Source organism: Oreochromis niloticus, linkage group LG1, assembly GCF_001858045.2.
Source record: "Oreochromis niloticus isolate F11D_XX linkage group LG1, O_niloticus_UMD_NMBU, whole genome shotgun sequence".
In the NCBI taxonomy this organism is placed as follows: domain Eukaryota; kingdom Metazoa; phylum Chordata; class Actinopteri; order Cichliformes; family Cichlidae; genus Oreochromis; species Oreochromis niloticus.
Window position 1 is genome coordinate 2136680 of NC_031965.2, and position 25614 is coordinate 2162293.

The 25614-nt window shown below is 41.6% G+C and overlaps 1 protein-coding gene across 1 annotated transcript in view; it reads right to left on the minus strand.

Annotated features, from left to right (window-relative positions):
* Positions 1-25614, minus strand: part of large2 (LARGE xylosyl- and glucuronyltransferase 2) — a 119315-nt gene that overhangs the window by 51710 nt on the left and 41991 nt on the right. The window contains exon 2 of the mRNA XM_005457380.4: positions 5810-5910. The gene's annotated coding sequence lies outside the window, so the exon portion shown is untranslated. The remainder of the gene's footprint in view (positions 1-5809; positions 5911-25614) is intronic.

Consider the following 25614-nt stretch of genomic DNA (forward strand, 5'->3'; position numbering starts at 1 on the left):
TGGCATTAAAGTGTCTTTATCTATCAGCAGATAAGGCCATAAATTTACCATAAATTACATCTTTTGGATTTTTAATATTAATGTTACGGAGGTGGCACTGACATGCTCCGGGTGAAGAGCTGCAGTTTATAAAGGTACCACATGTCATTTGGTTTATCAAGTGGAAAATTATTGTTGGAGTCGTTCAGTTTAAATTGGAATGAAACGCCTCCATGTGCCGCCTACACCCCTCAATGAAATATCCTGAACACACACACGCAGGTAGAGACAGCACCCCCTCGCTAATTCATCCAACCGCTTTATGCGTTGTGACGGAGCTGACGGTGCACTGGCACATCCTCTCGTTTCGCACAGACTTCAGAGGCAGTTTATTCCCAAACTCTAAATAACCCGCGGGGTGAAGCAGAGGGAGGAGGACGGCACAGTAATCAGACTGAGAGGAAAAATAAATAAATAAGAATTCAGTGAGTCGTTCTCCTTCTGTTTCCTCTCACTGCAACCAGCCTGAGAAATTAAACCTTTACATGGAACACAAAACACAGAGAGCTTCATGTTGACATGATGGTAATTATGTTTCTAAGAGGGGAAAAAACAGAAGAAGGGAAAAAAGGCTAATCGAAAGCAAAGCCATTTTGCAAACCAATCAAAGTGTGGACGGGGATGTGGGCCGCGAAGATGCTCGAGCTGATACCGGGAGAAAAGCTCAATCAGCTGGCCAAACAGACGTGAACGCCTCCTTTTCATTTCAATTAATTTCTGTTTTAGTTTACCTCTTATGAGTAAGTACATGGAAATAAATGGTTGGAAGAAAAAACCTCCAACAGAAGAACCACAATCAGGGAAGAGACAGGACAAAACACGTACAGGAGAGAGTCCCAGTGTTGCCAACTCCTCAGTAAGGAAAATCGCTATTGGCTGTCCTAAAAGTCGCTAGAAGTCGCAAAATGACGCCATCGCCTAATTTCCATAATTGGTCATGCTTGTGTTATTGTAACCTACGTTATAGGAGAAAGAAATAACACCATGAGAGAGACATGAAGTGAGTAAAAAGCACGCTAAATGCCTTTGAATATATTTAGAACTACAAATTAAATTTCTTTTAGCAATTATCGTTTTTTTTTAACGTCACAATTCCAACCCTGCTCCTCTATCTGGACTTGGGACCAGCAAAAGTGACTCGAAACAAGCACTCTGGCAGTTACACACACACACACACACACACACACACAAAAAGTGTGCATCTGTTTTTAAGTAGTTTTACACCTTGTGATCCACAAAAAGTACGAGTAAAAGAAGAACTGACTGTGTTACAGTCAGTGCAGGAGCAGCAGCTTCACTCAGTTTGGAGACGTAGGGGTGAACATCTCCTGCTCTGACAGCAGCTGGAGGGCGACTGCTGCGTGAGGACGATCCACACTGTCACAGTATTGGAGCTTCAAACTTGCTGCTGATACAGGAAAATACTCATTACATTATCAATACCACGGGGAAAATATTATAGAAATGTACGTCGTTTTTTTAAAGAAAAATCTGAACAATAGAAACATGTCAGTTATCTGACCAAGTGAAAAATAACTGTATGGTTTACATATGACACGTGACTCCCTAATTGCTAATTAAATTCTAATTTTCAGAGACTTAAACGTCATAATTCTGTTAAATGAGCACTATATTAACTATAGTTAGAGGTCAGGCAGTAGGACTGATACTGTTTGTTAGCTAGCTCCCACATTAATGTTGCAGCTCTTTTATTAGCCATAGCTGCTACCTGAGAGATGACTAATATGGGTAATTGCAGATTAACATTCATGACAACTGTTCAATACTTTAATGTTGTTGAAACAGGAGCTAAAATGCTCTATTGTACTATGAGGTCTTTTAGATATGATAACAGTGCGTCTGTGCTCAGGTCTAAATTGGTGATGTAAATTTGTCTAACCAGACAGTTAGCTCAACAAACATAGGATTAGTACCAAAGTGTGTGTGTGTGTGTGTGTGTGTGTGTGTGTGTGTGTGTGTGTGGGCTGGTTCTCACGCCAAGCTTTGTTCATTATCATTCACGTTAGCCAGCAGGCTGCTGCAGCTGCTGCCATTTCATTAACAGATGAGAAAGATTCGAGATATTTACCACCTGAAAGGTAATCTGGTGTCAGACAGCAGGTGGTTGTCCTGTGCTGCAGTCTAGCATTATTCAGTCAGGGCACTGAAGACTACTCAAGTAACTGATTAGTGGTGTTAATGATTTTTTTCTTAACATTTAAAGTTACAGCTTCTAAACTGGTGTCCAGCAGTTTCATTTAGGAACTTTTAATAGCATTTTAATATTTAATTATTGCTATCTAATTAATGTGAAAAGAAAAAAAAACACTGAAACACGCCACATTTAACCCCTCTGTCCAATCGGGACTCTCAGGCTACGAGTAGGGATGGGTATCGTTTAGGTTTTATCCGATACCGGTGCCAAACCGGTACTTTTGAAACGGTGCCGGTGGTTAAACGGTGCTCAAACCGGTGCTTAAAGAATGGAGAACACACACTTTGTCCAAAAACCTCTCATGTTCAGCTGTTTTCCACTTTTTCTTTGGTCATTTTAGCCTTTTTGGCCAGGGTGAAGGGAGTATCTGCCATCAAACAAGAAGACAGCCGCATGTAACTACGACGGTGTTTGCTAGTTCACCTTACATGCATTAATGTAATAATGTGGTTAGCCTACTCAACGTTAATTACACACGAACAACATGAAGCTACTCACGCAGAGGAGAACGGCTGCTGCTGCCATCATCATCCTCATCATTTCTGCTACGCTGGCAGGGCTAGGGGCCAGGACTCTACTCTTCGGGTTTTTGGGGGATGTTGCTAACTCCGGGTCCGATAACAGGCACCACACCCGCAGTAGATGTGCACAGTGTGAGGTCTCGCAGCAAGCTATCAAACACGGCGCATTTCTCGGCTTTAAAAAAAATGCTATGCGTCGCCAGGTGTTTCATCAGATTTGAGGTGTTACCTCCTTTGACAGTATCACAGTATCAGCTTAAAGCACTTGTTGCAGGCTGCTGAGTTTGCATCTTTTGCTGTGAAGTACAGCCAGACTTTGATCGCTTCGCCTTGGGCATTTTTAATCTGTAGCTCTGCTCTAAAAGAACGTACGTACCTGGCCCCGCCTACTATCCTCGGAAACGTAAAATGATTGGCTAGAATTGGCTCAGGAAAAAAAAAGCACCAAAATAAAGCACCGAAACGTGCGCTGCTTTTCGGTCTGGTTACTACCGTTTATGTCAGAACCGGTGCACCGGTACCCATCCCTAGCTACGAGCATGAGGTATGGTTGTATAGTTTCAGGCCACTGTGATAGCCAACTTCGTATTAGTTTGCTGCTACCATTAACCGTTTGGTGGGAAATAGGAGTATGACACTTTTGTGTAACTGATGATCTCTCTTTTGTCTTTGCTGGGGAAGGAGCCTTAGTGAGTGAGTATGACGGGGACTCAGTCGGACTCTCGTCAACACATGGCTTGGGCTGTGTCGTCTTTGGCGAGACGTGGCTGGCAGAGTTAGGTATTCCTGTGCCTGAAAAAAAATTTTTTTTTCAAGTGGACAAGAGCATTGCTTTAATGCAACTGTGGCTCATGGAAGGCATCCAGATTGGAGTTTAATAATACAAAGTACTCAGTCTTCTTGAAGTTGCTGGCTGCAGTGCTGGAGGGTGCCCTACCTGCCAGCTCCATTGCCCTACTGGGAAATTTCAATGCTCATGTGGGAAACGACAGCGAGGGCTGGAGGCGAGTCATCTAGAGCAGGAGTGTCGAGCTCCAGGCCTCGAGGGCCGGTGTCCTGCAGGTTTTAGATGTGTCCTTGATCTAACACAACTGATTTAAATTGCTAAATGACCTCCTCAACATGTCTTGAAGTTCTCCAGAGGCCTGGTAATGACCTAATCATTTCAGGTCTGTTGACCCAGGGTGAGATCTAAAACCTGCAGGACACCGGCTCTCGAGGCCTGGAGTTGCCCACTCCTGTTCTAGAGGAACAGCTTGCCTGATCTGAACCCGAGCAGTGTTGTATCATTGTACTTCTCTGCAAATCACAGTTTGTCCTTAATGAACATTATGTATGAACACAAATGCATTCTTTAGCGCACAGCAGAGTGGCATCAGGACACTCAGCTGCAGGTCGATGATTGATTCTGTAATAGTATCAGACCTGTGGCTGTGCGTTCTGGACATTCAGAAGAGAGGAGCTAAGCTCCCGATGACCAGCTGGTGAGGAGTTGGGCGGGGACACCCAAAACATACAGAGAAGGTAGAAAAATCTGGCAGAGGCTGGGATCCATAGGATTGTTAATCCCAACTTCAACAGTATTCCGAGGAAAGCTGGTGACATCAGCCTCTGGACATAGACCCTGTTTCCACACCTCAAGGTAGCTGTCATGGTGGTAATCCCTGAAAGGGTTGGTGGACACTGGAGGTGAAGGGAGCCATCAAGCACTAGAAGGACTCCTGGTTGAGCTTAATTAGCCTGCGGGACACTGGAGGCAGCTGACCTGTGCTGAGAGGCCATGCAGAGTGTTGCTCTGGCAGATGTTGAAGGAAAACCTCAGATGTGGAGTTTTTGAATGCAGAGTACTTGTACAACTTACTTTGCTTTTCTTACCAAACAGGACAGAGCTATTACAGCAGTTGTTACCATTTGTAGTTTTTTCTGTCTCATTTGTAGTTTTTTCTATGCTGGTGACTGTTTCTTTTGTAAAGCTAGACTCGAGCCCTTGTAGGCAGATGCTGACTCTGTTAGTTTCTGGAGGAAATGCAGCTTTAAATGCAAGTTTTAAATGTAAAGTTGAAGATGTCTACAGTTTGTGTAATCCACAGACCTAACAGCATCTAACCCAAAACTGCTCCAAGCCAAAATTGTAATTTATTTTAATTTTAATTAAAATCTGATTCATCAGCCAGTCTGAACGGCCCCTGATTCAAAAGCTGTCGTTTTTAATTAAACACACAAGTCGGCCACCTGTAAAACTGCAAACATCTGATCTACAAAGAAATTACTTGTTGTAAGTCTGGCACATTAAATTTTTACATAAATGACTAAAAATATGCAGACATCGATTCAAAAGGAACAGCCGAAGAAAAACAAAGCGTAGTGATGCTTCTATTTAGCAAGTCCGATCCTACAGAAAATCATATAACAGTGCAGCATCGATCGTATGGGAAGCTTCCTCAGAGAGCTGCTCCTCTGAGCTAAATTTGTACCCAAACTGCTTCAAGCACACATAAATAATTTCCACTGCAGCTCTATTAAGAGGACGAGGAAGAAGAAGAAAAATAACACCATGTGACAGCCACGGGGGATAAATACCTTGGATGCTAATTTACACAACATAATTATGCAATGACCTTTGTGATGTGGGACAACATGTTCTAGAGATGTTTGCTGGGTAAAGCACCACAGCTGCTGCTGCTGAACATTTTAGATTTCCTGTCATGTCACACAAACAAGACAACAGGAAAAAAAAAATCACAAAACCAGTCACGTAAACGCACACGCACAGGAATCAACAAAGAGCCAAAACAATACATTCACCAGTTCCAAGCAACTCGTCTCTGGATTACATCCAAGAATTCGTGAATCTGGTCTCTGAAGATTTCTCTGCATCTCATCAGATGTAAACGGAATCCTATTATGTCCCCACACAGCTGATTTTACACCAACCATTCAGTCGTTTTCTTCAGAGACTCTATGCAGGTCCACACACACTCACTAAGGGGTGTTTTACAGGCAAAAAAAATAATTAATTTAAAAGATTCCTCACCAGATTGGCTAATGTAAATCCCCGTGTGGGGTAAAGTGATGAGAAGTGACGGAGAGGCTCTTCAGTCGCAGTCAACAGGAACCATCCGGGGAGGATCCAGTCTGCAGAAATAAAAATAGCTATGAGATGACAGCAGCTGCATGACAGGACTGGAACAATTACTAATATTCAGACAATCTTATAAGATACTAAAGAATAATCTTTTTTTTAACAGAAATGAACAGAAAGAGTGAAGATTTTCTCTGAGCTGCTCAACCAAGAGCGTCTGAATATCAAACAGCAAAAGCTACAGACTGAGCTGTCAATCACGCAGCAGACACAGCTTCTCATTACTGTCATTACTCAAGTTGAAATTCACAAGGTTTTTGTTGCTCTGGTTTTGTTCCATTGCCAGTGCTCTGAAACCACGTCTCCTCTGTCGATCAACGCGCACAGGAGTGTGAGATTGTCTATTTCTTTAATTCGAGGCTAAATACTACATCACTTCCTGTGCATGCATGGGTTCAGCAGTGCAGCAGCTCGTCTTTTTAAGCAACAAGGCTCATCAAGGACTCATGTGCCATTTTAAACATCATTGCAAAACCTTTTCAAAAAGTCAATAAATAAGCCATTAGCACTAGTTACATACCCGCTTTCTTTACCCAAATGACATTAAACTGAATCTTTTTGGATCGTTTTTAAGACTTCACAGTCATTTCTACCTCTCCTTTGCAGTGTTTCTTCCGGTGTACTGAAAGCTCTCCAGAACAAAAAGGACCCTCTGCTTCATTTATTTTTCAAACACACGTAGCGATTGTATCTCATTTGCCTGTTTACCACAGGATATAAATTATTTTGAGTTGAATATTCTTTATAGGTAATAATTTATATGTAGTCATACTGATGGGATATGGTATTTGATGGAGATTTACGGGGACTGTCATGATACGTTTTCTTTATTTGTAATACATGTAGTAGGGCTGCACGATTTTGCATGAAATGAGAATCACGATTTTTTTGCTTAGAATTGAGATCACGATTCTCTCACGATTTTCTTTTCCAATATAAATATTTATTGCACTTATTAACTGCACATCAACTTTGTAACAGTTGAGACTGAACATAAAAACAATAAATGTCTCACATTTTGTCATTGCCGCAAAATGTTGCACTGCTTGTAATTCCGTCTCCACCGTTGCTCGACACTGCGTGTATAGAGCAGGTAGTGCAACAATTGAAAAACAGTTGCGGGATGGCACTGTGTAGCGTTTGTCTAGGGTGTTGATTATTTTCCTAAATCCCTCGTTTCACAGTGTTGATGAGAGCCATGTCTTTAGCCAGGTGATAAGTGATAGCCTCCGTAATTTCTTTGTGCCTGCGGAAGTTCGACGGGTATGGGGAAGCGCTGTATAAGGTTCCCGTTATTGATGTTTGGGTGGTTGACTGGGACGGATTTTCTCCTGTCACTTTCTTGGCCTTTACAGCTTCGTCATCTCTCACGTGCTCTCCGTTGTTTTATCCCTGCCAATTTTAGCAACCAGCTGACTTCTGTATCACGTGGTATAAGGCTCCGCCCTTGTCATTTGTTGCGCAGGAAGAGTGAGCGCTTGTTTTCATGCAGATTATGTCCCGGATCAAAATGCGGTACAATCGTCATCTTTTTTTTTCTCTCTTTTTTTAAAAAATCGTTGTCATTTGGAAATGAGATTGCGATTTTCTAACGATTAATTGTGCAGCCCTAACATGTAGTGCAGCATTTTTGTTTGGAAATACTAAACGTTCCTTCCATCCATCCATCCGCTACCTTCACATGGTGGAGGGGCTTGTGTGTCCCAGGGATCTCAGGGGCTATGTTACCAGGGGGCTTTTGCTCCCTCATACGGCCTCCCATGGCAAACTGGTCCCAGGTGATGGACCAGACAAAGAGAGGATTCAAAAACCCCTGTGAGTATAAGATCTAGGGAACAATTCACCCTGCCTAGGATAGGGTTGCCAGGCCCCACCCTGGAACCAGGGCCAGGGAGGGTGCCCGAGGGCGAGCGCCTGGAGACCGGATGCCTGGAGACCATGGGACATGGGGCTACTTCCTGTAGGGTGGGCCCATGCGGCGGCCGGGGGTAGAGACCCTGTTGGACCAATCATCAGCTACCGAGACTAGCGATTGGGAAATGGAATGTCACCTCTCTGATGGGAAGGAGCCCGATCCACTGCGTGAGGTTGAGAGGTACCAGCTAGATATAGCCGGGCTCACCTCAACGCACAGCTTGGGCTCCAGAACCAGTCTCCTGGAGAGGAGCTGGACTCCCTTAGTCTAGAGTTGCCCCTGGCGAGAGGCAGCAGGCTGAGGTAGGCATCTTAGTATCCCCTCACCTTGCTGCCTGTACGTTGGAGTTTTTCCAGTGGACAATAAGGTTTGTTCCCTGCGCCTTTGGGTCGGGGAACATGTCCTGCCTGTCGTCTGCGCCATTAGACCTGCATTCTCTTATATGGCCACCAGGGAGCAATAGCTGTAGCTGCAAAAGTGCCCAGACCTCTATAAACATTTATGGGTTCAATTACTGGTTTTGGACCACACTGATTAAAATGCAAACAGATTTTTTTTCCTCAGTGTCAGAAAGTAGGATTCGGAAATAACCGCTCATTGGCTAATGACTTCGAATTCCATTAGCCAATGAGCTTGTGTTTTCAGTCTGATCCGATCGCAAAGGTGACATGAGTGATGTCACAGTAGCCAGTGGACCTTTTGGTAAATGGTCTGTATTTGTATAGCGCTTTTACTAGCCCCGCCTAAGGACCCCAAAGCACTTTACATACCCAGTCATCCACCCATTCACACACACATTCACACACTGGTGGAGGCAAGCTACAGTTGTAGCCACAGCTGCCCTGGGGCAGACTGACAGAAGCGAGGGAGCCATATCGCGCCATCGGCCCTTCTGGCCAACACATCGTTGCCTTTTCCATAAAGAATGCCTGATGAAAAAGCTCAGGAGCACTGGAATGGATCAATGGTGCCTTCCAATCAGACTGATTTACTGAGATAAAAACATCACGCGTTATTGCTGTGAGGGGTGTTGTGTAAAACGTGACTCCAAGTCTGTGGGCAGGGCTTACAACGGTTGACTTTCGGGAAGGGAACACTGTGGGGTGAAGCTCTGGAGGGAAACAGGGGGACAGAGAAGCAGACGGGAGGAGTGAAAAAAGAAGAGGGGAAAGAATTAACATACACAAAAAAATCTTGTCTGTCTTTTGTCCTCCCTGGCATTGCCCGCGCTCCATCCAGATGGCAGCTCCTCTTTTCTGTTGTATAGAACAGAGGGAGGCGACACGACGCCTGTCAAAAATCCGAGAAATTCTGCCCCGGAGCCCGATCTTAGCCAGAGCCTGTGACAAACAGTCTCCTTGCATGCCGACAGTCTAATCTGCACCAGCATCAGCGAGGATGTGGGGGGGGGCTAGGATCATCCTGAACCACAGGAGGTCCCGCACTGTTTTTACTGCAGCTGATAGCTGGAGTGATGCTGTTGTTTGTGTGCTAACAGCCCGTCTGATGGCCCAGGAGCACAGCCAGATTGGCTCTTAGTGTGAAACAACAGCAGCCATTAAAGCTCCTCCATACGGCCTGGGGCGAGGAGGAGCAGGAGGAGGGGGCCATCTACCCCAGACTGAGTTCAGCCCAGTGTGAGAAGGAGCTTGTCTTTTTGTTTGTTGTAGTTGGTAGTAAACACAATCAAGGGATTCAGCTTAGTTTGCATGGCCTTAGCTAATCTGATTATTTGATTCTTCTTACAGCAATGAAGAGATTTCTGGAAAGACGAAATGTGCTCTTCTTCCCCACGGCCTTGGCTTAGCAGAGTTTAGCACATGCAAACGCACCATGGTGCATACTCTCTGTGGGAGCGCACAGACACGGGAGGAGGATCACTGCTCTTATCTGCTACATGTGAGTCTTAAATCCCCAGACACAGACACAGACATTGGGGGGCAGGTAGATTTCCACTGTAGGCATGCCTCAGGGGTCCCCACACCTGCTGTATAAAAATAGCTGTTGGGTGATTTCTGACCCCTGCATGCGAGAACACACGCAATGCCAGAAATACACATCTTCAGCATGGATAGTTTGTCATTTTTCAAGTAAACTCAATGTAATTTTTGACTTGACAAAAGCTTAAATGTTCATTTAGGCTTTAGGGGAAAAGAAACAAACAATGGCAGTTTCAAACAAATTATTAAAAAGTAAGTCAGGTGTGTGTTATATAAAAATATAAAAAATGCATAAGTTAAGTGAGGCCTTTAAATAAAAACAGACGGAATTTCTATGGAGGCAGCACAATTGATCATTTAAACAAGAGTTTCACAACTTTTTAAAATAAAAAACAACAAATGCATTCAAGATCAAATAAAATGGCTGTAACAACAAAACTAAAATAAATACAGTGGAAGTCAAGGAAATGTATTTATATTATTCGCCCAGTTCATTTGCACTCATGTCAGAACAGTCCCCGCCAGTCTCCATTCACTTGTACTGAAACTACCAAATATCAGAGCAGCTTTCGGTCGTTTTAACTCACCTGTCCTAAGTTTACAATCAAACTACTAAAAACACACAAGGAAACACTGACGCAATACCAGACATGGAAAAACCCCAAGTTGCTGACAGTGTCCTCTGTGTTATGTCTCTCCCCAGCAACTGCTTCATGAGTGTGCGCATGATTTAACTAACAACCACAGACTATTTAAGAGATGGATGGCCGTCACTGTGGCGTGACACACTGGCTAGTGGGCGGCTATTTTAAAGCCTTAGGTTTGGCATTTCACAAGACTGGAGGGTGAGGGGTGGACCTGACTTATAACTCCAGGAACATTGCATGACTATAATAGGCAGTACTTTGTCAATCACAAAATAACCTCATCCTAAAGCACTCCCTGTTCTATTGTCCATTAGACTATAATGGGAGCATCATTTACCAAATGAACATCATCTTACTGAAGTATTAAAGAGAACTTGAAACTCCTGACTCAGGCTATAAAGTCATTAGAAGAAATGTTTACAGAGGCCATAAATCAAGCGACAAATAGGGTCATTTTCCCCATTTAAGGCATTCATTGGGTTCATATTGTGTATCCGGAGGTTAAATCCATCCTTTACATATGGTGCCACCCCTCCTTTTTTTCTTTAAGTGAGAAATTAAGACCCAGTATTCAGACTCGGATGTGCGATCAACAGCTTTCTTTCCATTTTTAGCGAGGTCTGGTGCTAAATAACAAGGTCAAATAAGGATAATGGCTAGGGCACATTTCACATCAGGGACTTGTTCAGTGCAACCAATCCAATGTAGCAGATTTAAAAGTAGCTAGAAAGTTACAATAAACATTATTGGCCCAAAAGGTTGATTCTGTTCATCTGGATGTAGCGTTTTCAGTGACTTCTTCAGTCTCAACTGACTGCACGTTTCCCCAACATATCTGACTCTCTACTTCCACTGAAACCACTTCTTTTTCCCATTCCTGTATTTTCAAGCCAGAACGCGTGAAGGCAACATTAAAAATTTAAACTGAAGTGACTTAATTGCTGCCACAAACAGACACGAGTCACACCAGACTGAAGCCAATTTACAGCCTTTTAATTTGTTTTTTTTTCCTTGCTACACAGTCAACACTTTGATGTGTGAAACTGTGATCACAGCACAGCTGCAGCTGTTTCAAATTCTACAAAATGACAATGATCTGCAAAATCTCAACAGTGAACTGACTGGAGTCAGCCAAGCTAATTTGGCTGAACAGTGGTCAAGTCAAAGCCCTTATACAGTCACCGTCACTTTGTTAGGTATACCTGTTTGACTGCTTGTTAACACAAATATCTAATCAGTCAGTAACATAGTAGCAATTCAAGTGACTCTGAATTTGGGATGGTTGTTGGTGCCAGATGTGTTGGTGTCGGAGTATTTCAGAAACTGCTGATCTACTAAGATTTTCCCCACACAGCCATCTCTATGGTTTACAGCAGGGGTGTCAAATATGGTATAATCAGCCCAGCAAAGACTCTAATCTGGCCCACTGGAAGGCTGGAAAATGTAAAGGACAACATATATTTTTAAAGTTTAAGTATTTTTTGACAAGCTTTTTTTTTCAAAAAACAAGAAAAATGAAAACAGAAAAACTATTCCTTTTTATGGGAATTCATGCTAAACTAAACAAACAATTACAAAAAAATTAAATAACAAAAATTTGGTGACCATAGTCACCACATCTATGATTCTATGATTCACGTACGGATGGACCTGACAAGTCTGCAGCAACTGTGTGACGCTATCCTGATATGGATCAACGTTGTCAAGGAATTTGGACATAACGCTGTGATTGATGGGAGTGTCAGAAGACAGAACACATCTATGTTTCTGGTTTGGCTGCTCTTCATGGCTGTACAGATTCTTTTTGAGCTGCTGCGAAATAAATGAATTGGCTAATTTCATTCAATTCACAATAATATTTATTAACAGCATTGTATTTAATGCCCAGCTGGATGCAATTTCCCGGGTCACAAAACCCCCCCAAATCCAGCTGTATAGAACGAGCTTCAGCTCTCTACAGGGAGTGCAGAATTATTAGGCAAATGAGTATTTTGTCCACATTATCCTCTTCATGCATGTTGTCTTACTCCAAGCTGTATAGGCTTGAAAGCCTACTACCAATTAAGCATATTAGGTGATGTGCATCTCTGTAATGAGAAGGGGTGTGGTCTAATGACATCAACACCCTATATCAGGTGTGCATAATTATTAGGCAACTTCCTTTCCTTTGGCAAAATGGGTCAAAAGAAGGACTTGACAGGCTCAGAAAAGTCAAAAATAGTGAGATATCTTGCAGAGGGATGCGATGCAGCAGTCTTAAAATTGCAAAGCTTCTGAAGCGTGATCATCGAACAATCAAGCGTTTCATTCAAAATAGTCAACAGGGTCGCAAGAAGCGTGTGGAAAAACCAAGGCGCAAAATAACTGCCCATGAACTGAGAAAAGTCAAGCGTGCAGCTGCCAAGATGCCACTTGCCACCAGTTTGGCCATATTTCAGAGCTGCAACATCACTGGAGTGCCCAAAAGCACAAGGTGTGCAATACTCAGAGACATGGCCAAGGTAAGAAAGGCTGAAAGACGACCACCACTGAACAAGACACACAAGCTGAAACGTCAAGACTGGGCCAAGAAATATCTCAAGACGGATTTTTCTAAGGTTTTATGGACTGATGAAATGAGAGTGAGTCTTGATGGGCCAGATGGATGGGCCCGTGGCTGGATTGGTAAAGGGCAGAGAGCTCCAGTCCCACTCAGACGCCAGCAAGGTGGAGGTGGAGTACTGGTTTGGGCTGGTATCATCAAAGATGAGCTTGTGGGGCCTTTTCGGGTTGAGGATGGAGTCAAGCTCAACTCCCAGTCCTGCTGCCAGTTTCTGGAAGACCCCTTCTTCAAGCAGTGGTACAGGAAGAAGTCTGCATCCTTTAAGAAAAACATGATTTTCATGCAGGACAATGCTCCATCACACGTGTCCAAGTACTCCACAGCGTGGCTGGCAAGAAAGGGTATAAAAGAAGAAAAACTAATGACATGGCCTCCTTGTTCACCTGATCTGAACCCCATTGAGAACCTGTGGTCCATCATCAAATGTGAGATTTGCAAGGAGGGAAAACAGTACACCTCTCTGAACAGTGTCTGGGAGGCTGTGGTTGCTGCTGCACACAATGTTGATGGTGAACAGATGAAAACACTGACAGGATCCATGGATGGCAGGCTTTTGAGTGTCCTTGCAAAGAAAGGTGGCTATATTGGTCGCTGATTTGTTTTGGTTTGGTTTTTGAATGTCAGAAATGTATATTTGTGAATGTGGAGATGTTATATTGGTTTCACTGGTAAAAATAAATAATTGAAATGGGTATATATTTGTTTTTTGTTAAGTTGCCTAATAATTATGCACAGTAATAGTCACCTGCACACACAGATATCCCCCTAAAATAGCTAAAACTAAAAACAAACTAAAAACTACTTCCAAAAACATTCAGCTTTGATATTAATGAGTTTTTTGGGTTCATTGAGAACATGGTTGTTGTTCAATAATAAGATTATTCCTCAAAAATACAACTTGCCTAATAATTCTGCACTCCCTGTATTCTATGACCTGCATGAACATATCCCTGATGATTTTCTGGGCTTGAATCTCTAGTTTCAAGTCATACTGAATAAAACATGGAGGTCATTTTATAAATGGTACTAATTTGAGTAATAATGAAAGATAAACCGGGGTAAATTGAGTCAAACATGCCATTATATTTCTAGGTGATGAATAAAGAAAAGATAAAAATAGGCACAGCAGGATAAGATTTGCCCCATCACCATTTTTAACTGCCCCCTCAGCCACTTCCCCGCAGTGCTGGTCCTGCCTGAACATCTGCTGTAGTCCACACTTTTTGCTCTGCTCTTTGCAGAAACAGCAGCTAACGAAACCCTGGTTGTTTTGCTGTTTCTGGAAAGTTCAGGAAGGAAATGCAACTTAACAGAAGGAAAAACTGCAGCAGTATGAGTAAAAAAACAATATTGACTTGCTTGTGCTTCCTCAAAGCATCGAGTTAAATGAGTTAAAGAATTCAAGATAGGAATAGTCTTCATCTCTCCCAGACCTACTGCCATTTATCTAAATGATCTCATTTAAAAAACCCATACTACTACTAAGCGTCTGCATTTTCTTCATGGTTCAAATTGCCAAAGAAAAGGAAAATCAATGTCAGTTCTAAATCCAGGAGTCCTTGTGTGCCCACAGAAAGAAAGTGGCCAGGCAACAGCCCCACTGAGCAAAAGAATCAGGACTGGGGGAGTCCAGTTAAGGAGACAACAACGCAGAAAAGAAAAGAGGGGGATCACAGCAGGCTGAGAGTACAACGGGAGACCAGGAAAAAGAAACTGATGGGGGAGGAAAGTCTTGGGAGAAGGAGAATCAACTTGGAAGAATATTGCTGACCGAAATGTCCCCAACATCCACTTCCTGGCACGTCTTTGTCAGGACACAATCAAAGAAGAGTGACCGAGGTAATAGTTAGAAAAACAGTAACTGTGGGAAACCGTAGGTGTCAACTGAAGGCAACCTTTCAAGTGACACAAATCACTGCCGTCTTTGTGCAACAAGCTAGGGCTGCACAATTCTTGGCAAATTTATAATCACAATAATTTTGTTCAATATTGACAGCGTAATTTTTTGTCATGATTATTTATCGATTTTGGTGTTTAAAAAAATTGAAAACATTTATTGCAGTGTTGTGAAAACAGAACAGCGCTTTCTAATTTGTAGAAATGATCATCATTTCTTTTTAAAAGCTGTACCAAACCCTAACACGATGAAATAAACACACACTGCATTCAGTCTTACATTGTGCTGAGGTTACTTTCAGCTGCTCGCTTATTCACAAGGGTTTGAGGCAGGTAGCGCCACATGTTCGATTTGGCAGATTCTCTCACTGGATGACCTTACGAGAATATTTGATCTTCCTGTGACCAAATACTGTGCTACATTTAAATTATATAATCCTTATGGCCAAAAACTAATCTCCTGTGTCACGATTTGGAGCGCATTTGATGAGCATGCATTTTAAATATCGCTACTGACTAGCTGCTACACATGTATCATGTATGAGGGCATATGAAGCTTTGGTGTTGATGAAAATAAAATAAAGGAAACTAAAAGGGGAATTTATAGGGAGCTAAAGGGTTTCTTCCTTTCTTCCTTGCTTGCTTCGTAATCTTGATGGCTTTGTCTTTGTGTTGTAAATAACAATAAACCAGTTTTAGAAGCAACTAACGATGGGATGGATTAAGCTGCAATCAATCTCATCTGCTGCTGGGGCTCACTTAGTGATGTGAACATGCTGGGTTCTTTTATACTTCCATATTTTATTGAAACCTTCGACCAGACAGTCTGCTTTGCTTAGATAAGAGAGATGACCACATTGAATCTGTGGATTGCAGTTATCATAGACCAAATAAAAGATGGATGTAGCTTCTGGCTCTAAAAAGAGTAGACAATACTGAAGTGCCTTAGTTCTCTTTAATGTCCAGCAGGGGGTGACTCCTGTGGTTGCAGAATCCAGCTGTATAGCAGAGTTTGGGAGAATAACCTCCCCTTGATCAGTGATGTCAGTGAACACTTTCCTTATGAGTTTAAGCAGATTCAAGTCATACTGAACAGAACATGTTCTGTCTGTCTGTCCGTCTTTCTTTCGGGTGTGCATGCATGAGTGTCTGTTGCATGTGTTGAGAGGAGAATGAGTGTGAGGTTTTCTAAAGGTTTGAACTTTACTTTTGACAGTGGTGATTCACATTTTAGCTCTGTTCACACAACTTCCTTTCACTGGTGTGTTTTTAGTGTTTTTTTCGGCAGCATCAAGCATTCAGCTGGGTACGACAGCCGGAATGATATGTGGTTCTGAAGGCTTTTGGAGCCTTTACCGTCAGCATGGTATTAAAATACCTGTTGGATTATTCGGTTGAGAAGTGTTGTTTGGCTGTAGGGGAACTTGTCGAATGTGACAGCGTGAAGGCAGGGTCTAGGAGAAATAATGCGGTTGTCATGTTTCTGGATTCTATGGACAAGGTGAATAGCCTAGTTGAGAGGGGAGTTGTTTTGAGAAAGATCATCCTGTCCAATTTGCTAACTATCGGCAATGATGTATTGCTGCAGGAGTTGTCACGTCATGGTCAGATTGTGTCAGCAATGACAATGCTCCCCTCTGGGTGCAAATCGGCAAAGTTGAGGCACAAAACTGCTTCGACTGATCTGCCAGGGCTCAGAGCACAGGGAGCTCTTGTCCGTTCACGTTTTCAAATTATCTGTGAAATGCATAGAAGATGGAAGAGTTTGTTAATAACTTGTCAAAGGTTTCAGAACAAGAGAACATTGTCTTGAATCATCCCTCAACTCTGCAAGAACTGCAGGAGGCACTGTTAAGTATGGAAAATTGTAAAGCTCCAGGAATAGATTGCCTGTGGAATTTTAAAAAGCACGCTGGTCCGTGTTGGCTGAAGATCTGTTGGAAGTTCTCAATGACAGGGTGGGCTAGGGGAAAGCAACCCCTAAACTGCTGAAGAGCTGTGCTCACTCTTCTTCCCAAGAAGGGAGATCTTTATGAAGAGACCAGCCAGTCTCTTAAGTGCTGACTATAAGATTTTAAAGGTTGTGATTGACCAAAGTTATACATGTTGATCAGTCTTAATGTATCCGTGGCAGATCAATAAGAGCCAACATACCACTAATTTGGGATTATTTTGACATTTCTAAACTACTGGACATAAACTCTGGTCTGATTTCCCTTGACTAAGAAAAGGCAGTTGATTGGGTAGAGCACCAATATCTCTGGAATAATTTGATGGCTTTTGGTTTATCCTGTGGGTTCATTGATTAAAACCCTCTATTGTACCATTGAAAGGGTTTTGAATGGTTGACCACCATGGTCAATGGTGGTTTAATTGCTCCTTTGAATGTAAAGACAGGTATTCGACAAGGTTGTGCAATGTCAAGTATGTTTAATTCTGTAAGTATTGAACCTTTATTGTGTGAAATTAGAAAAAGGTTATATTACAAGGAAATTTACAAGGTTAAATTTCTTTACCTTTTCAGCTTTCTGCATATGCAGATGGTATTATTGAGTCAGATGTCCTTATTTTAACAGAAAGTATTGAATGTTTTGGTAAAACTTCATCATCCAAGGTTAATTGTAAGAGTAAGAGTAAGAGTAAGGCTTTGTTAGTAGGAAAATGGACAAGAGAGGGACCCAAATTACCTGATGAAATAAAATGGGTAAAAAATAGTTTAAAATATTTGGGTGTTTACTTAGGGGGTCAAATGAAAAATTGGATAGGTTTTGTTTTTTTTAACTGATTGAGGGTAGGTTAAAGAAATGCCATTGGCTTTTACCCAGAATTGCAGACGTATTATTAATAGTCTTTTTGTATCATTGTTGTGGCGCTGTTGTTTTGGAACCCTACCAAACCTTCCATCCATCCATTTGCTTCCACTTATCCTTTTCAGGGTCGCGGGGGGCGGTGGAGCCTATCCCAGCTGTCATAGGGCGAGAGGCGGGGTACACCCTGGACAGGTCGCCAACACACAGGGACAGGTTTGATTCATTTAGAAAGTAGAAAAGCAGCTTTCAGGTTACAGTTTTTAAAAGAGCTTTTTGTATCTAATCTGCATCTACATCTTTACCTTGGGTATTATTGGAACCTGTCCTCAAGGGGTCTCATTTACATTCATTTTGGGATTATGTGGCACTGGTTGGAATTATTGATGAAAAAGGGCAATACCACTGCAAGGCACTTGCTTGAACTTGTTGATGCTGTCTCCTTAGCAAGAAGACTGGAGGTTCGCTCTCTCCAGATTGTAGGCTTAATGCTGACAAAATTCAGGCAAGTATTATCAGAAGATGACAAAAGATTAATAAATGGATGGTTTAATGGAGTTTTAACACCTGATAAAACACGTTTTCTTTAAATTGTGCATTAGGCCACAGCTTAAGGATTTTAAAAGTCCTGGTCCTTTTCTTAGACAAGGAGAACAATTTATGGACACCACTGGATTCGGTGAGTGGAAAGATGTTGTATAGAGATGAGCTAAGGCTTTAAACAAGGTAAAGTTATAAGATAAAAAAGACACACATGGAGAGATCATTTCAAAGTTGGTTTTGATGTAAGACCTGTATGGGGGCTGCTTTATAGGCCACCACTGACCAAAAATACTGGTGATTTATGGTGGTGGATTTTACATGTTATTATTGCAGTTCATGCTTTTGTGTCTATCATCAAGCCCGAAGTTTCAGATAAATGTCCTTTTTGTTCAGTAAGAGACCATTTTTCATTGTACTGAACAATGTTTCAGATTAATGGATTTGTTTTCAGTACTTCATGACATTTGGGAAGCATTTGGAGACACACGACAGCCTTTATTTTTGGTTTTTCTTACGACATGAGAAAGAAGAAAAAAGGACGATTGTTGAATTTTTATCCTGGGTCAAGCAAAGTTGGCAATCTGTTTGAGTAGAAAATACAAGATTAATAACAGACAAAATACTGATTGTGTACAGCTTTTCAAGAATATGCTAAGAGCAAGACTGATTAGAATATAAACATTATTTCAAAATGGATGATCTGAATGTTTTTCAAAATCTCTGTGACTATGAAGGTAGTCTGTTTACTTGAAATAATTCAGAACAATTGAATGTTTATATGGATCATTATTAAGTAAATAAATGTGTTTTTATAAATCAATCAACTTTTCTTTCTATTATGTTCTCTATTGGAGATGAAAAAGGAGGTGTGGCTAACAAGTTAAAAGATAGGAGAAACATTTTGGACATAAAGATGTGTTTTGTGTGTTTGCATCTAATACAGATGGGACAGAATTATTAGCCCGCTATAAAATGTCATTGTTTAAAAGTATTTTGAGGCGCCAAAACAAAAGAAAACTTTAACGCAGCCTTTCCAAACATCGTAGTTTTATTTCTGATCCTTATATTTTAATCGCCTGTAGTCATGCAGTTTTTAAGTCTCACGTGTCTTTAGGCCATTCTTCTTTGGCAAATCTCTTAAGATCCTACAAATTTGATGATCTTCAGGCACAGACCTTGGTCTTCGGTTCACCCAACATATGTTCAAGTCGGGGCTTTGTGCAGGCCATTCAGTAGAGTTCACTTTTGTCTTTTGTAAATGATTCTTACCGAGAGTGATGCATGTTTGGGGTTGGTATTGTTGGAAGACAAAGAAACGCCCCAGACCCAGTTTTACAACCGACTGCTTGAGGTTTTCTTTCAAAATCTTCGCATATTAGTTCTTGGTAAATGGTAAGTGAGCTGGTTCATATATAGTGCTTTTCTACTATCTGAGCACTCAAAGCGCTTTGCACAACTTGTTCATTCACCCAATCACACAAGCACTTTTTCTAAGCTGCTTTCTATCTAACATTCCCACAGACATTCATAGTCCGATGGATGTATTGGAGGGCAACATGGGGTTAGTATGTTGCCCAAGAACATTTGGCATGCAGACTGGGATGGAACCACCAACCTTCTGGTTAGTAGGTGACCGGCTGTAGCTCAGGTGTAGGTCTTCGTAGTTCCTTCCACCTTGATGAGATTCCCAGTTCCAGTTCCTCAGATTTGACACGCTTTGAGCTTTACAAAGTTAATAGGTTTGTCCTCACCTGTAGTAGTCAGTTCGAATCCCATTCTGGTCACTTTTGAACTCTAAACTTGGCATTGGACATTTTGTCTTAGTTTACAACCACATTGTATAACAATGTTAAATGGGCTGGTTCCTATATAGCGCTTTTCTACTCTGAGAACTCAAAGCACTTATGGTAATAAACATTTTCATGTTTATTTTGCATCGTTTCAGTGAGTTTCAGCTATCCATAGTTATCAGCTCCCACAGTTTCATGTGATGCAATTTTAAGCTGCCATTTAATCAGACAGTATGTCTTTGTCAGCTGTGGAACGCTGCAGATCTCTGTCAAAACAAAGACGACATGTTAGAAATTCAGATCCAAGACTCAGAGATGTTAGGCAGTTTCAAGGAATGTTACGAGATATACAGAGTCAGAGTCACTGTGTCTGGTCATAATAAACAAGCTGATGGAAATGTATGGATCACTTTTTCTCGATTCTTTACAAGTTGTAATTTTTGGTCTGAAACGCGCTTTGTACCGCGTTTCTTTTAAAGTTGAAGTATGTCTAACTTTGATCACTATCCTTATGCTTTGCAACAGCAAACACACATCACAAATACTGCTCCGCCTCTCAGGAGAAATTCTGCATTTTAAGAGCACATGGTGCGTTCAGATGCATCAAGACTCTTGTTCTGTGGGACAAAAACGTCTCTTTAATTCATCTCTTCCTTGTTAACTCAAGATGAAATGGCACTGCTCTCTCTCACCTGGACACACAGACTAAAGCAATGAAATGCTGCAGGGCTTTTCAAATATTCACAGCATGTTTTCCGGGTGAAAGCACGCACATTCATAGTCAGGTTAGATTTTGGGATGAATTTGGGTTTGGAATCCTTAAATTCTCAGTGCAACTCAAACTGCCGTGAACGTTGCTGCTGGGTGAAAAACTGAGAGGGATGAGCTGAGATAAGAAAGATTTCCAGATGAGTTTGGGGACTTTGGGAAGGATTCTGGCTTTGGTTAGAGATGGGAGAGTGAGGAGGGGAGTCGAGGGGGGTTAAAAGCTTCAATGTTAGTTATTCTTCTGCTTGGCATAGAGGACCAAAAGAGAGGGAGGGCATCGGACATGTGGCTATCCCTTCCCTTTTTAAGGAAACTAATGCTTTTCACTTTCTTAATTAGATCCACAGCTATGAAAACATAAAAGGCTAAAGGTGCCGTACATGACCAGAGTTCATCCGATTTAACAAAACAGATGTGGCATCCATTAACCTGACTGATCTCTTTATGTATCCAAAATAATCCTTAGGAAGTTGCTGTTATTTTGAATAAAATAAAGAACCATTCTTAGCAACCAGCAGCTGAGATCTGGTTCACACACACCCTGTGACATCCACTCTGCATGCACAATCAACCCATCAGCTCAGTCTCTTGCTGTCCCTGCTGCTGCTTCAGTCGCTTGTGGACTTGGCACAGGATTCTGGAGCGAGCAGCAAAGAATAATGAGGTGATCACGCCATTGCTCCATGCTTCATTACACCCCCATCGGCTCCCAGATCTCCCAGGCCCAGAGAGGCCTTGCTCGGATTTAAGTGTGCATGTTATTAGTCTCCTATGTTAGACACTTCCTCCACCATTTATACTGTGTGATGAGAGAAGTCTGAAGTCACGAGAACTCAGATTTCCTGCTGTGTCCTGTCCTTGTGTTTTGGGGGTTTCTCAGGGGGAGAGAGAAAAAAAAATTGGATCATTTTAATGCTAGAACCAAAAATAATTCTCCAGATTGATACCAAGAGTGTTAGTTCCACAGACAAAGAACCTTTTTCAAGAGATTTTTCTACAAACCCCTAAGAGGAGCCTCAATTAATGGTTCTTTGAGGCCTAAGGCCATTAAGGTTGCTAGGGAAGGATGTATGTTGCCCAACCAACTTTGGTTGCTTTGCTCACCAGCAGATTGCCGCTGTTGTCTGTAGTTTGCAAAAAAACATTTGCCATTTTCTTCCCAAACAGTAGTGAAAATTGGAAAAAAGTGAAAATCTAATCGGAAACGCAGAACATTTGCCTTAAAAGTAAAGTCATGCCTTCCTGCTATGGGTTACATATGCATCACACTTTTCAGTTTCAGTGCTACTTGGCAAGGAGTCTGCATGTGTTTGGGAAGTCGACACATTTCATGACCAGGGCAACGTGTTAGCAACCAAAGCAAACGGAAGGATGTTTTTAGTACAACACCATTCTTTGCTACAAACTTCATGCTAGCAATTGAAGTAACCACCAGCAAACACTTGCCGACTGGTTGCAGAATACAGAATACAAAAAAAATTTGTTTTTTAATTTCTGCACCCTCAAATGACTATCAAAACGCTATTAAAAATTAGAATTGATGAATCAATTTCTATCCCAACCATAAAGTGGGGGCGAGATGGTTCTGCCAATCAAAACTTCTGGACACAAGTATGCTTAAACACTCTCAAAAATATCTGCAATGTACAGCAAATACAAACTATACAAGATAAATGTTGTTCCAAATGGGGCTTACACTCATACATGTGCAACTATTGCAAAGACAACTCTTCTGAGAACTATATGCATGCTATTCTGGCAGAGGATACGTGAGGACCTATCTACACGGTTTATTTGCTGTATCTCAACCTCACCCAAGCTGTGAACTTAGTAAACTAAACTAACATAAGTAAAGCAGATAAGGAAGTAATTACATCACACAAACTTCTTACTTCCTTATGCATCACTAAGAAAACTATCTTAGTGATACTAATGAACTGGAAATCAAAAAACTGTTTATGTATTAATCAATACAGAAATTTACTTCTCGATCACATCAGTCTACCTCCCCAAAAAACCAACTGGATGAATGTGTTTCTCTCTGGTCCCCACTGATCAATTCCATTATTCAGTGGGTGTGGTCAGCTGTAGTCTCGTTTCCCTGTATGCCTTCCAGGTGGATGAAGGCGGTCTCTGGTTGCCATTTTGGAGTATCTGGGTCTCTGCCTCAGTTGATGGTGATTGGGGACTGGGGTGGGTGCTGTCTCGCGGTCTTGGGGTGTGGGGCCTGGGGTGCTTGTGGTGGCGGGTCCTGACCCCCAGCCAGGAGGCTAGTGTCTTCTGGGTGCGTCTGAGTGAGGCACCTGGGGCGCTGGTCTCATTGTGCATTCTTATTTTTGCTCTATCCTTTTATCACGAATCCCCTTTTTCCCTCTCCTGCCTTTGACATTATCATACAGTATACCACAACTAATGTAATAACTGAAATAACACAAATAGAAATGAAGCCTGAACAAGAGGCCCCTATAGAGAATTTATGGAGCTGATCTTGGAAAAGCAAAATGTGTTTGGCACAAGAGTGCACTCAGATCATAACTCTGATTGCAAAAGCTTCCAGACAGGACAGGATTTAAAAAATCATAATAATAACAATTACATTTCTAATTTTAATGCAAAGCAAACATTTCCTCGTGCTGTATTTAACAGGTGAGCTGAATGACATTATGAACTATGCAATGTGTTCACAGTGAGCAGCTTGCGAACGATAATATTTCTAAAATATGTGTTTTCTGGCTCTTTTGACAGCTTAGAATATAGCAATGTGTAATGAAAACAGGAGAAATAGCACAGCACAGTAAACTGTTAGACGAAGTGCTTCAGGCAACAGACTGCACAAATTTTCAGCCAGGTAACAAACTCCTTTTAGTATTCTGTGCTATTCAAACACATAATGTGTGCAGCATAAATTCAGAAATTCACGGTTAGTTTGTTTGCTGCCGCCCGAATCCTGTGACCAGAAATATTAAACCACAGGCTGTAAATATAAGAAGGATGTAACTGTGACATAGTCAATGTGATATCACCCAGTGGTCGCTGTCATTTTAAGGCTTCTATGTTTGTGTAACAGCTGTGACCATGTTGGGTGTTTGGAGTCAAAACTAGACCAATTTAGTCCCGAGGTTTGAGCCAATGCTACTTAGCTTGATTGAGAAGCTGCATCCTAAAACAGTACAGACACAGATACCTGCTCATGGACTAATAATAATACTATAATAATATAGTAATACTAGAATTCCCTCAACTCTAGCACAAACTTTCTGGAAGGCGAGCATAAATTAGCTACACCTAACTGAAGACCCAACTCGTTTAGTTCAATTTAATGTTATAACGTTGGAAACTCTCCGATACATTTTTAGCAGATATAAACATTGGGAATTTCAACGCGAGGGTCTCGTTTCAGGACGACCTCAAGTGGCAGTTAGAGGAATTGCAGTTTTTCGCATTTCCATGTTGGCTTAATGCTTTTGCCATTAAACTTAGCAATTATAGCTATCACCAAATCAAACAGGAACGCTAACCTCTTTAACTTGTAATAATGAAGAAAAGATCATTCTCGTCGCTCGGGTGAGTATATACTGTATATTCTGTGTATTTATTATCTCATTCTTATTGCCTGTTTATGGCGTGTCCTTGTCTTCAATGTCATGCTGCTCTGTTGTATCTTAATTGCCCCTTGGGGATAAATAAAGTCTCTCTGATTCTGAAATAATACATCAGATTAACTCCTCTGAAATGTGACCTTACAGACAGCTGATTAAAAACTACAGCTAATCCTTTGCCACGCTGTTGAGTACAATCAGGCTACAAAGTCACAGATGCTGCAAATGATTCCACTGACCATAACTAGCTTCACTCCATATGAGTGCACAATATTTGCACATTATCTGACAGAACAAATATTGTGCAGGCTCCAGAGCTAAACTGTTATCTTCCACTTATACTATAAATGTCCAGGTTACTTTGTGCTTACATTTGACTTATGCGAATGTTATTCATAAATATGATTATTGCTTATTTCCAATTCCAAATGTATTTATGGGGCAACCGTGGGAAGCGCACCTGTAACCGGAAGGTCGCCGGTTCGATCCCCGGCCTTTCTGTCCTGGTCGTTGTGTCCTTGGGCAAGACACTCCGCCTACTGGAGTCTGCCCCAGGGCAGCTGTGGCTACAACCGTAGCTTGCCTTAGTGTATGAATGTGAGCGTGAATGAATAATGGCATTGTAAAGCGCTTTGGGTGTCTTGAAAAAGCGCTATATAAATCCAATCCATTTATAAAGCACATTTAAAAACAACAAAGTAACAAACATGTAACAAATAAACACAATAAAACAAGAGACCTCCCACACACACACAGACAAACATGCGCCTACACACTTCAACAAACATATTCAAAAAGAATTCCTAAATTATATCATGATATAATTTGGGGACGATATCACCAAACCCCTGGTTCTAAAAGTAAACGTTTGAGTAGCTTCAGATTTCGTTGCTCATATGTGAGCATACATCAGTTTCCAAGAGTGACTCCTTTCTTGAAGGAATGCACCTGAATAGGTTGCAAGTTCCCCTGACCTTGAGTTTGTCATACCTCCTGTAGTTTCCTGAGTCAGCTAGCTGGTTTCCTGTTTCTATGTCTGAATATCTTTCTGTTCCTGAGACCATCCCTTGGTCAGGTAACAGATTTCCTGTTTCTGAGTCAAAATATGTAGATGACATTTCTGTTCCTGAAAATATCTATGGATCAGCTAACCAATTTCCTCTTTCTGAATGATCATACAATCTTTCCGT